Consider the following 12794-nt stretch of genomic DNA (forward strand, 5'->3'; position numbering starts at 1 on the left):
AAAAACAGTCATTGAAAACTAAAATCATCAACCCGTGGATGGCTGAACTCAAATTCATGCTACCAGATCACTATCATCACTTATTGTCATTAAACAACCAGCAAAGTATTGGAGTAAACTCCAGTATTAGTAACATTTCTCCTGTATTAGAATGGAATGCAAAGGACGACTAACAGAGAGCAGAAGGAAGCCAGCTGAAAGGACGGACCAGTGCACAGTCATGCCAGCCTTGCTGCTGCTGCATTTTGCGTCAGAGTACGAATACCCTTGAGCCAAGTGAAGATGGGTGAGTAAGAGAAGAGGAAGAGATAGAAAGGGAGGGTGAAGAGAGCGAGAGAGCGAAAAAAGGGGGGTTGAAAGCAAAGGGGGGCTCAATGTTCCCTCAAAATTCACCATGAAACTGCTATTTCTGGACTGGGGTTTCAGTGAGGTTATTGGAAATGATTGGCACCTTTAAAAGCAGAGCTGAGGCAGATGTCAACCAAGGACATACACATACACATCTATTCACTGTGACCTACAAAAATTAAAATTCCATTTCCTGTTGTTTGGTTGCTCTATTTCATGCACTGACAGAAAAATATACAATCAAGCATGACCATGCTCCATTGACCTCCATTGAATCAACCCTAAACCCTTATCCTAAACCCTAAGCCTAGACATAATTGCAACCATTAATTAACACTAACCCGAAGCCTAGACATAATCTCAACCATGATTCAATGCTAAACCCTCACCCTAAACCTAGATATAATCTCAACCATGAATCAGCCTAAACCATAACCCTAACCCTAGAACCTAGACATAATCTCGACCATGAATCAATCTTAAAATCTTACCCTACACCTTAAACCCTAACCCTAAACCCTAAGTCTAGACATAATCTTAACCATGAATCAACCTTAACCCTAATCTTAAACCCTAACCCTAAACCCTAAACCTAGACATAATCTGGACCATGAATCAACCCTTAACCCTTAACCTAAACCCTAAACCTATAATCTCAACCATGAATCAACACTAACCCGAAGCCTAGACATAACCTCGACCATGAATCAACCCTAAACCCTAACCCTAAACCTGGACATAATCTCAATCATGAATCAACCCTAAACCCTAACCCTAAACCTGGACATAATCTCAATCATGAATCAACCCTAAACCCTAAGCCTAGACATAATCTAAACCATGAATCAACCCTAAACCCTAACCTAACCCTAAACCTAGACATAATCTCAACCATGAATCAACCCTAAACCCTTACCCTAAACCTGCACATAATCTCAACAATTTATCAATCCTAAATGCTAACCCTAAACCTAGACATAATTTCAACCATGAATCAACCCTAAACCCTAAGCCTAGACATAATCTCAACCATGAATCAACCCTAAACCTTAACCCTAAACCCTAACCCAACCCCAAACCCTAGACATAATCTTAACCATGAATAAACCCTAACCCTAATCCCTATACCCCAACTCTTACCATAGCCCCAAAAGGTTAAGATTAGTATTCAGGTTAGAGTTGGAGGTAGGTTTGCATTCAATAGAGAATCATTTACTTTTACCTTACAATTGAGTTGAATTAATATAAACTAAGATTAACTAAAATCACTGTCAAAGATAAGTTATTTCTGAATTATTTAATCTATGATTAAAATTACAATTTCTACATAATTTTAATGATGTTGTATTACCATACTGGTGACATAAATCCCCTGTTGTCAGCTGAAAGTTTGAAAATAAATCATGTTTCTAGCTCACCTGCTGTGGGGCGTAAGGAAGCTGTGTTGCGTTCAGCTTATAACGAGTCCACCTGCATTCACCGAGTTTAAACAGCAGCAGTTTGTGCATGCACAGTATGTTGAATCGATTGTGCATCCATTCAATGCATTTTGCCATTAGTAGCCATGTGATGTTTTTTTGACAGTTTTTGCTCAAGATAATTATAGTCATATGTGTAAACCTTTAAAACCCTATATTTTTATATTATAAGTTGTATTCTTACAAAACACAAACAACAATACAACTTTATCTTTTATGTGTATGATTTTGATCACATATTGATGTGTGAAAACAGACTTTTACATACACCAAATATGCTTACATACAAATTTGCAAGTCTTTTTGACAGTGGTCTTAGTGTTTCTTTTCACATTTGTCTTAATTGATAGTATTCCTATTTAGATGCCATTTAGAATTGATGCTATGTGTACTTGGACTCAATAAGATTTTGTTCTAAACTTGTGCTCATTGTTTTCGGATGTGTTATAGCTCAATGTTATTTGACTTGAACTTGACAGTATTGACTGTTTTTTTTCCCAATTGAGTCCAATTTGAGTTGCACCTAATAATATCCGTACTGAGACTTTTGAACTGGGTGGTATTTATGCTTGGACATTTAATAGTATTTCTCTTCTGACTTGTCTTCATAATCTTTGTACTCAGGCTTGTCTTGTACTCAATGGTATTTGTACTTGGACTTAGACTTGATAGTATATGTACTCAGATGAGTTTTGGACTCAGTGGTATTTGGACTTGGACCTGGACTTAGACTTGAAAGTATATGGACACAATGTATTTGTCTTTTTGGAGTTGGAATTAGACTTGATAGTATACTTACTCAGACGTATCTTGGGCTCAATGTTATTTGCACTTGGACTTAGACTTGATAGTATATCTTTCTACTTCCGGCGCCGTACAGAGCGGCAGCCTTTCCAGTAGCTCCGTCTTTTGTGTACTTTTTTAGCCTTTTTTCCTTACTTTTACTTTGTTTTAAGACTCTTTTATCACTAGTGTAGTGATTACTTGTATGTCCTATGGACATGGAATCCACTCTCGTGAGCGCGTGGGGAACTAACCTTGTTTACACGAGGGAAGAGTTGCTGGCACTGCGAACAAAGGAACACGCCGGCCAGACGCATCACATCCCAGCAGAGCTGCGCCGACCCTACCGCGGGTGTAGAGCTGGAGCTAAGCTAAAGGCTAAGTGCATGGAGAAATGCTGGAGGTTTAAAACATCTGTTCCTTCAGTGGTGATGGGGAATGTGAACGCTCTGACCAACAAGACGGATGAACTAGCGGCACTAGTTAGTAACCAGCGGTTGTATCGGGAGTGTAGCATTTTATGCTTCACGGAACGTGGCTAACTAGCAACATTCCGGATGCTAACGTGGATATTCCCGGCTTCACCACCGTAAGAGCGGACAGAGACCCCAAACGGAGCGGAAAAAACAAAGGTGGGGGCCTTGTGCTGTTTGTAAACATCAGATGGTGTAACCCATGACATGTAACTGTGAAGGAGATCATCTGCTGTCGGGATGTTGAACTGTTGGCGGTGAGTCTCCGACCCTATTACATGCCCAGAGAGCTTTCCCACGCCATTGTTGTTTGTGTTTACATCCCTCCTCGCGCCGACGCCGAGACCGCGTGTGACGTCATTCACGCAACCATCGCGAGACTTCAGACACAGCATCCTGAAGCTTTTCTTGCCATCTCGGGGGACTTTAACAACGTCACACTGGACTCAGTACTCCCTGCTTTCCACCAGTATGTGAACTGTCCCACCAGGAAGAACAGAACTATTGATCTCCTTTACTCCAACGTAAAGGATGCATACTCCGCCACACCTCTACCCTCTCTGGGAAAATCTGACCACAATCTGATCTACCTGCAGCCCCAATACAAGCCCCAGGTCCGTAGACAACCTGCATCTACACGCTCCTTCAGGAAATGGTCTCCTGATGCTGAAGCAGCTCTTAGGGACTGTTTTGAGTCCACTGAATGGAGTGTATTGCAGGAGCCATACGGTGAGGACATTGAGGGGATTACACATTGCATGACAGACTACATGAACTTTTGCATGGACATTGTTGTTCCTTAAGTCCTGTGCAGCTGAGCTGGGGGCTCCCCTGCAGCACATCTTCAACCTGAGTCTGCATTTGGGGAGGGTCCCCACACTGTGGAAGACAACATGCCTGGTTCCAGTACCCAAAAAGACGCATCCCAGTGAGCTCAATGACTTCAGGCTGGTCACTCTTACATCACATATCATGAAGACCCTGGAACATCTGCTTCTACACCACCTCAGACCCCAGGTTCAACATGCAATGGACCCCTTGCAATTCGCCTACAGAGAGAAAGTGGGAGTGGATGATGCCATACTGTACTTTCTCCACCGGACCCACTCTCATCTGGACAGAGGAGGCAGCACTGTGAGAGTCATGTTCTTTGATTTTTCCAGTGCTTTCAACACCATTCAGCCTCTCCTACTGAAAGACAAGCTGGTGGGGATGCAGGTGGATCCATATTTGGTCTCCTGGATCACAGACTACCTCACTGACAGACCTCAGTATGTCAGGTTGAAGGACTGTACATCAGAGACTGTGGTCTGCAGCACAGGAGCACCACAGGGGACTGTGCTCTCCCCGTTCCTTTTTACACTCTACACCTCAGACTTCCAGTACAACTCTGAGACATGCCACATGCAGAAGTTTTCGGACGACACTGCCATTGTGGCATGTATACGGGGAGGAAAGGAGGAGGAGTACAGACACCTTGTGGAAGACTTTGTGGCGTGGTGCAATAGGAACAACCTGCTGTTGAACACCTCCAAGACCAAGGAGATGGTGGTGGACTTCCGCAGAGCCAGGCCACCCACACAGCCAGTATCTATTGTGGGAGTTGATGTGGAGATGGTGAAGACCTACAGGTATCTCGGACTGCATCTGGATGATAGGCTGGACTGGTTAGCCAACACAGACATCCTGTACAGGAAGGGACAGAGCCGGCTCTACTTCCTGAGGAGGCTGGGGTCTTTTAATATCTGTCGGAAGCTCCTGCTGATGTTTTATCAGACTGTGGTGTCCAGCTGTCTTTTCTATGCTGTGGTGTGCTGGGGAGGAAGCATGAAGAAGAGGGACGAGATGCGTCTGAACAAGTTGGTCAGGCGGGCGGGGTCCGTGGTTGGCGTGGAGCTGGACTCTGTGGTAACGGTGTCAGAGAGGAGGACACTGCACAAACTACTCTCCATCATGGATGATGATGGTCACCCATTACATTCCATCATCATGGATCATAGGAGCAGTTTCAGTGGCAGGTTCTTGTCACAGAGCTGCTCTACGGACAGACTGAGAAGATCGTTCGTCCCGAGAGCCATCAGACTCTTCAACTCCTCCCAGTGGAGCCGGAAGAGAGAAGACAGATAAGAAACAAGGCTCATATGTGCTTTCTTAATCACAGCCTTTTTTTTATTTTTTTTATCTGTACTGGAAAAACACCATACACATCTACACCCTGAGACTCTTTTGCCTCTTTACTGTATATACTGTTTATTTGCACTCCTGGACACTTGTCACTTTACTGTACATCCTGTACACTTGCACTCCTGGACACTTTACTGTACATCCTGTACATTTGCACTCCGGGACACTTTACTGTACATCCTGTACTTTTGCACCCCTGGACACTACACTACGCACCTAACTTAAATATAATACTTGCACATGTTTATGTTTATGTTTAATAGTCATATCTACTAATACTTCCTATACTTAGTTTATTCTTTTACTGCACTACCTCATATCTACGACTGTTTACTTCCACACTTTCTATAGTTTTTTTTTTGTATTTATATATTTATGTATATATTTTTTTAAGTCTCAATTTAGAATTTTATCCCTCAATAAGTGTATTGTACTACACTTATTGTTTGTTTCTACTGTGTATTGTTTTTGTTTCTACTGTGTTGTGTAATTGCTACTGGCTGCTAAATTTCCTTCGGGATCAATAAAGTATCTATCTATCTATCTATCTATCTATCTATCTATCTATCTATCTATCTATCTATCTATCTATCTATCTATCTATCTATCTATCTATCTATCTATATGCACTCAGACGTGTCTTGGACTCAACGGTATTTGTCTTTTTGGAGTGGGAATTAGACTTGAAAGTATATGTACTCAGACATGTCTTTAACCTTTAAGACACATACTTAGATGTTTGAGGGAATTTGTACTTGAACTTAAACTTAGACTTAACAGTATATGTACTCAGACGTGTTTTTGGACTCAATACGATTTGTACTTGGATTCGGGCTTAGACTTAATAGTATATGTACTTAGACATGTTTATGACTGAATGGTATTTGTACTTGGAGTTAGACTTAATAGTATACGTTCACAGACATGTCTTGGACTCGGTGGTATTTGCACTTGGACTTAGACCTGATAATATATGTTCCTAGACATGTCTTGGACTCAATTATATTTGTTCTTGAACTTGGAATTAGACGTGATAGTATATGTACTCAGACATGTCTTAGACTACATAGTATTTGTTCTTAGACTTGGGCTTAGACCTGATAGTATACATAATCAGACATGTCTTATAATTAATGGTATTTGTACTTGGACTCGGGCTTAGTTTTGATTGTATACGTAGATATTTGTACTTGGATGTGTGTTAAACTTAGTATAAACTTAGACCTAATACACAGGCTTTTCTTGTACTTAGTGATATGGTACTTGGGCTGGGGCTTAGACTTGTAGTCAACATGTATGTTGACTTGTCTTGGACAGTATTTGTACTCAGTCTTTTTTTGGACTTGATATTTGTACTCACTTGTTTCTGTTCTAATTTGAATCTGTACTTGGATGTGTCTTTGTCTCAGAAAAAAATCTACTTGTATTTATTATCATATTCACTCTTGACTCGTCTTTATCAGTAAAGGCACTACAAAAGCACTACAAATGGCTTTATCAGTTTTTTCAGAAAGGATTTTTGTAGCGTCTGAAACTCTCAGCATGAGTTGAGCCCCTGCAGATGTTAAAATAATGTTAGATTGAGTCAGTGACCTTTATTAACTGCCTCTGGTTTATTCATATTATTGAGAGAGCGAGGGCTGCAGGTTTAACACAGCGTGGCTTCGCCTCGACTCCTAAATGAATTCAGCTGCTTCACAAAGAAAAGGAGTGAAAAGATGAAAGAAAGAGCTGCTGAAGATGAGCTGCTTAAGCAGCCGGAGAGAGGACGTGATTCAGCACTCCGCTCTCTTCCCTCGTTTAGAAATATTCATTGTGTGGATTTTTCTGCCCAGTAGAACTCGGCTGATAAGGTCAGCATTATTATTACGTACAGTTCAGACTGTAAGCGAATGCTCAGCAACAGAGTTTCTCACAGTGTGATGAATCCAGTCACATTTTAGACACTGGGGTGATGCCCCGCCAGGTCTGTAATGCCGTCTTTGCAGAGATGTATAGTAAGGAGGTAGAACTACTTCCCTACTGTATATGGTAGTAAAATGCTGTATCTGTATCTACTGGAGTACTATTTTTCTCCTACTTTCACTTTTACTTCACCACATATTTTCAATGAGTTCTGATACATTTTCTATGTGCTGTATGCACTGTAAGCCCGGATAAGTTAAATTTACTTTTTAATTTGAGGAAACCGGTTGCCTTAAAAAAGTTAAGTAATGGAGAATGAAAACTTAAATTAACATAAATTAAAACATCAAGTTATTACAACTAAAGGGAAAGTTGATTTATTTGTAAGGTAGCCCAGACAGGAATCACTACACACTGATGGTGAGTGTTAGTCAGAAACTGTTGGACTGTTTAACTTTTTTTAAGGCAGCCGGTTTGCTCAAATTTTTGAGTTGAATTTACTTAAATAAATTGAGGAAACCGGTTGCCTTAAAAACGTCACATAATGGGGAATAAAAACTTGAGTTAGCATAAATTATAACATCAAGTTATTACAACTAAAGGGGAAGTTGATTTATTTGTAAGGTAGCCCAGAGGGAATCACTACACACTGATGGTGAGTGTCTGTCAGAAACTGTTGGACACACCCAGTATGCAAATAGATTGTGACAGAAAGAAGCTGTTAATGGCAACAGACTAAACTCAGTTATTATAAGTTGGTTCAACTCAAAGATCTCAGTTTGAATGTATTTGTGCCCACAAATGTTCAACTAACTCAAAATAGTTTAGTATTGTTTAGAAATATCCAATTTTATGTAAAACAGACTTAAATCATTTGAGTTCAAACAACGTATGGGTTTACAGTGTAAGGAAGTAGAGGTACTACAGTATTATTGTTCTTCTACCTCCACTTTCATTTCATTACATGTTTTCAATGAGTTTAACACTTTCATTATAAAACACTTTTTTATCTGCTGCATCGTTACTCATAAAGGTGTGAAATGTATTTTTATTCATTACTCAGCTAGATGTATGGATACTAGGATTTCAACTCAAGCTTTTTACTCAAGTAAAAGTGTAAAAGTACTGGTTTCAAAACTGTCTGTATAACACAATAGGTTTTGGAAATGGTATATGTTTATCCTTCTCATCCAGTTACAATCAGATTCATTCTATCTGGATGGAGAGATTTATCTGGATAGCATGTTATTAAATGATAAGAAGCTGGAATGAATATAAGCTGAAGTAGCTATAAGAAGTAAGAAGGCTATTTTTAAATGTAGGCAGTATAAAGTCAGATAATTAGGTGAAAATGTTAGTAGTAGAAGTAAAAAGTAAGTAAGATAAAATGAACAAAATATATGTACTTTGTTACCTTCCTTAAGTAGAAATTTTGGTTATCTATAGATTGACAAATCTGGTTACTCCTTATCACTGAGCGAATCAGGTGATCCTTTACACTGCTCCTGTTCTGCCTTTCACTCTGTTTCCTGCCTGTATTGAGAACACTGGAGCTGTGTTAGTTTGTTTTGAGATGGAAGAACCAGAAACACCACCTTTGACACCTTCAGCACTTTCAGCTTGGGGATGGGGATGGTGGTGGTGAGGGAAAGGAAGGAGACCACCGCTGGTCCTACTTAGAGTCCATGTTTATATTTGTGGGAGTGGGAAAGAGAAGGGATGGATTTTTTAAAAGGGGACAGGACATATTTGACAATTGAAGACCTCTATCACATTGGCTAATGTTCAGAAGTGTAAAAAGTAATAAAAATTTGTAATTAAGTAAAAGTACCTTTATTTGCTAAAATTCTACTCAAGTAAAAGTAAAAGTACCCATCTAAAAATCTACTCGAGTAAAAGTAAAAAAGTACTCAATTTAAAATGTACTTTGAGTAAAAGTTACATAGTTAATTTTATGTATTTGATGTAAAAAGTACAAATCATAAAATAAAAAAATATTAAATTGAATAATTTGGACCTTTCAGGCAGTATTTGCTCAGACCACCCCATAAAACATTTTAAAGAACAAGTGGCATAGGTTTCTATAATCTATTTTTTTCTTTAATGTTAAAAAGTTAAAAGGTTATGGTCATATAGGTGACTATAAACTGTAATTTTATAGTTTTACAGTTCATTATTATTTTTAACTTGCCATTGCTATGCTTTAACTGCTATTTACATGTTTTTTTTAACATCCAAGCAGATTGTTTAACATTCCCAAATAAAAACGTAATGGGTAGCATAACTCGACAGAACACCGGTTCCCCCAGCACAGCTGATTTACACAGTGTCTCTGCCGCTAACCATAATAACCACTGCATGGAGAAGTTCAGCTGCGCTGCCATGGAGAACAAAACTTTTTTCAATTTAAACAATTTGTTTTTTTTTTCCAGCATTTAATTTTTTACTTAGTAATGGGGAATTTTCCAATGTAGCGAAGTAAATTACTTGTGTCAAAATGAACTTGAGTAAAAGTAAAATTACCTATTTTAAAACAAATACTTTAAAAATTACAAATTACTCATAAAATCTACTCAATTACAGTAATGTGAGTAAATGTAATTAGTTACTTTCCACCTCTGCTAATGATAATGTTCATGAGCCTACCATCAGGAGAAAGCTTCCTATAATTGATGGAACAATGGAGTCTCCATTATATCTGAGAATTCTAAAGTAAAATGTCAGGACATAGGTCAATGAACTGCATCTTAAAAGAAGGTGGGTTATGCAGCACGACAATGACCTTAAGCACACAAGTCTTTCAACCAAAGAAGGGTTCAAGAAAAAATAAATTAATGTTGTGGAATGGCCAAGTCAATTTGAGGAAACCCACCAACATACAAGATTTGAAGCTGTTCTGTACGGAGGAATAGGAACAGAGGAAGCCTGTGTGCTGGACTGATCAACATTTACCAGACAGGTTTAATTACAGGTATTGCTGCAAAAGGGGGATCACACCAGATACTAAAAGCAAAAGTTCACATACTTTTGACATTCAAAAATATGAAATATTAGATTATTTTCCTAAAAATAAGAAAAAAAGACCAAATATAACAGTTTTGTTTCATTTATTTACATATTTGTGTTTGAATCTTATTTATTTAGAAATATACAGCAGAAAATATAAGCTTGCCAAATATTAGCTCTCTTGTTCACAACTTTATTAAAAAAAAAGGAACAAACAGCCAACTGTCCAGGTAATTTTCCTCCACTAAGATTAAGAGACTATAGGAAAAAATAGCTTTTATTATTTAACAAGGTTCATCCACTGTATATATCTTAGATTAGAGCATGCCGGTCATGGTAATTGTATCAATCAGTGATAATCCAAACCAACAGTTCAGTTTGTTCCTAAACCTAAACCCTAAATCCATTCAGATCTGATTTATTTCAGTCCTCACAACAGATCTAAAATAATGGGAGAACAGTACCAACCATTTATTCTACCCTCAGCCAGCAGGAGGCAGCAAACTCAACCAATAAAACTCTGAAACTACAGGTTTTCTTCACAAGCAAATCCTAAAGCCTGGAGTGGCAACATCAAAGGCACAGAGAAAGTGCTTGGATTTTTTTTTTCAGTGTCATCTTAAGCATTTCGTTTTACATTAAAGCCGTCTGAACCCCTGGGATAGAAATGAATTCCAGAGCTGCGCTATCTCAGAACATGATTTGGGTTCTGGGTGATGTTGAATAGAATAAACAGAAAAAGAAGAAGCTTCAGATGTCAGAGACACCAAAAATATGCAGATGAAAATCAAAATAATCATAATAATAGTAATTATAATAATAACTGAGCCTTAGAAATGGCTTTCAATTTAAATGTAGCTTTCTATGCTGTGTATTTTCCATTCTGTTCACACTCAGACCAAACAAAAATAACCGATTCTTAACCGTTTGTATTCCAGGTCTGAGCTGAAGCTCTCTTGTGCATCTATCTTATGATTTATGGTATATGGTTTATGCTTTATGGTTTATGGAGAATAAGAATGAGCAGTGTATTGTGTATTGAGGTCTGGCTGCAGCACGGTTAGCTTGCCTTGTCCTTGCACAAGGTGTCTGGCAGACGTCCACTCACAAAGAACAGATTAGCCAGCTCTGGTTTCTATAGAAACCGAACTCTGAAGGAGAAGAAAGACACAATTTCATACATTAATGTTAAAAGAAGTGCAAAGAATATAGAGCACAGAGGCCTTGGACATTGGACATGCTTTGGATTGGAACTGTAAAGGTTTCGAATGCTCGATCTTCTCCACCTTTTATTCTACTGAAGCGAAGCGAGAGACTGAGAAAAAGAGAAATGAGAGGAATGAGAGAAATGAGTACACTTTCCAAGACCTATATAAATGTATATAAATGTTGTGGAACCAGAACAGAAGATCTGACCTTTTCAGATGGAGAACGCTTCATTTATTTCAGATTGATTTATTGTGTTCGTTTGATTTGACACCATTAACTCTGCATTAAGCCTTCCATCACAATGTGACAACAACACTGTGAACGAGCGACTCTATTCATACATGAAACTGATGAAAAAACACCCTGGCTGCTCAAGATGGGTAAGATGATTAAGCTGGTTGTTTAACTTGGTGTTTTTTCTAACCTTCCTAACTTTAAGTGGAAGTCAATGTAAAAACAGTATATTTCAGGTAATTTTGGAGAATTTCTTTTAAGGGACAGTTTTTGGGTTCAAATGTTGCAGTAATCTGAAAATCAACAAAGGGGGCAGCAACGATTTAGCCTATTTTATATATAGTCTTAGTAACTGAACAGTAAGTGGGTGGACTGTGTGTTTTATTATGCATAAAGAACTTGCTGAATGGCCGTGCTTAAAAAAACATTGGTTGACCAGCAGAACCAGTACAACTAATATTGTGTTGAATGTACAGACTAGCTTGGTTTTGCTGGTCAACCAACGTCATGTTGGTCATGTTGGTTCTGCTGGGGAAACAACATTTCAATGACCAAGCTGTTCATCCAGCTTGACCAACGTTGTTGACCATCATAGCCATGGTAACTATGGTCACCACCTGACCATAATGACCATGAATACACACTGAACACAATCTGATTGTTCTTTCCATTTCCATTCCATTTCCATTTCCCATTATTTCAAGAGTTTTCCCATTATCTCAATAGTTTTCCCATTATCCCAAGTTTTCCCATTATCCCAATAATTTTTCCATTATCCCAAGAGTTTTCCTATTATCCCAATAGTTTTCATATTATCCCAATGGTTTTCCCATTATCACTAGAGTTTTCCCAGTATCCCAAAGGATTTTCCATTATCTGATTACTACTAGTTCATTTACATTGAAGGTGCGGTAGGGTGTAAGTGGAGACAACCACACCTTCAACACACTCTGATGTTCTGCACTTGTTGGATTGTAAAGTGTTTGTCTGCTCACTGAGAGCCTTTCACCTCTGTCAGTAGTGTTAATGTTATGGCCGATCGATGTTTAGAACACGAGCCGTCAACCACACAACTTTAGGGTGTGTCAGTGTGTCTTTGCTTTTGTAACGGCTCAAGATGCACAAAAGGTATGTACTTATTCTTTTGTTTAATCATGGGTGTGTTTTGGGTGTA

This window comes from Astyanax mexicanus, chromosome 24 (assembly GCF_023375975.1).
Source record: "Astyanax mexicanus isolate ESR-SI-001 chromosome 24, AstMex3_surface, whole genome shotgun sequence".
In the NCBI taxonomy this organism is placed as follows: domain Eukaryota; kingdom Metazoa; phylum Chordata; class Actinopteri; order Characiformes; family Acestrorhamphidae; genus Astyanax; species Astyanax mexicanus.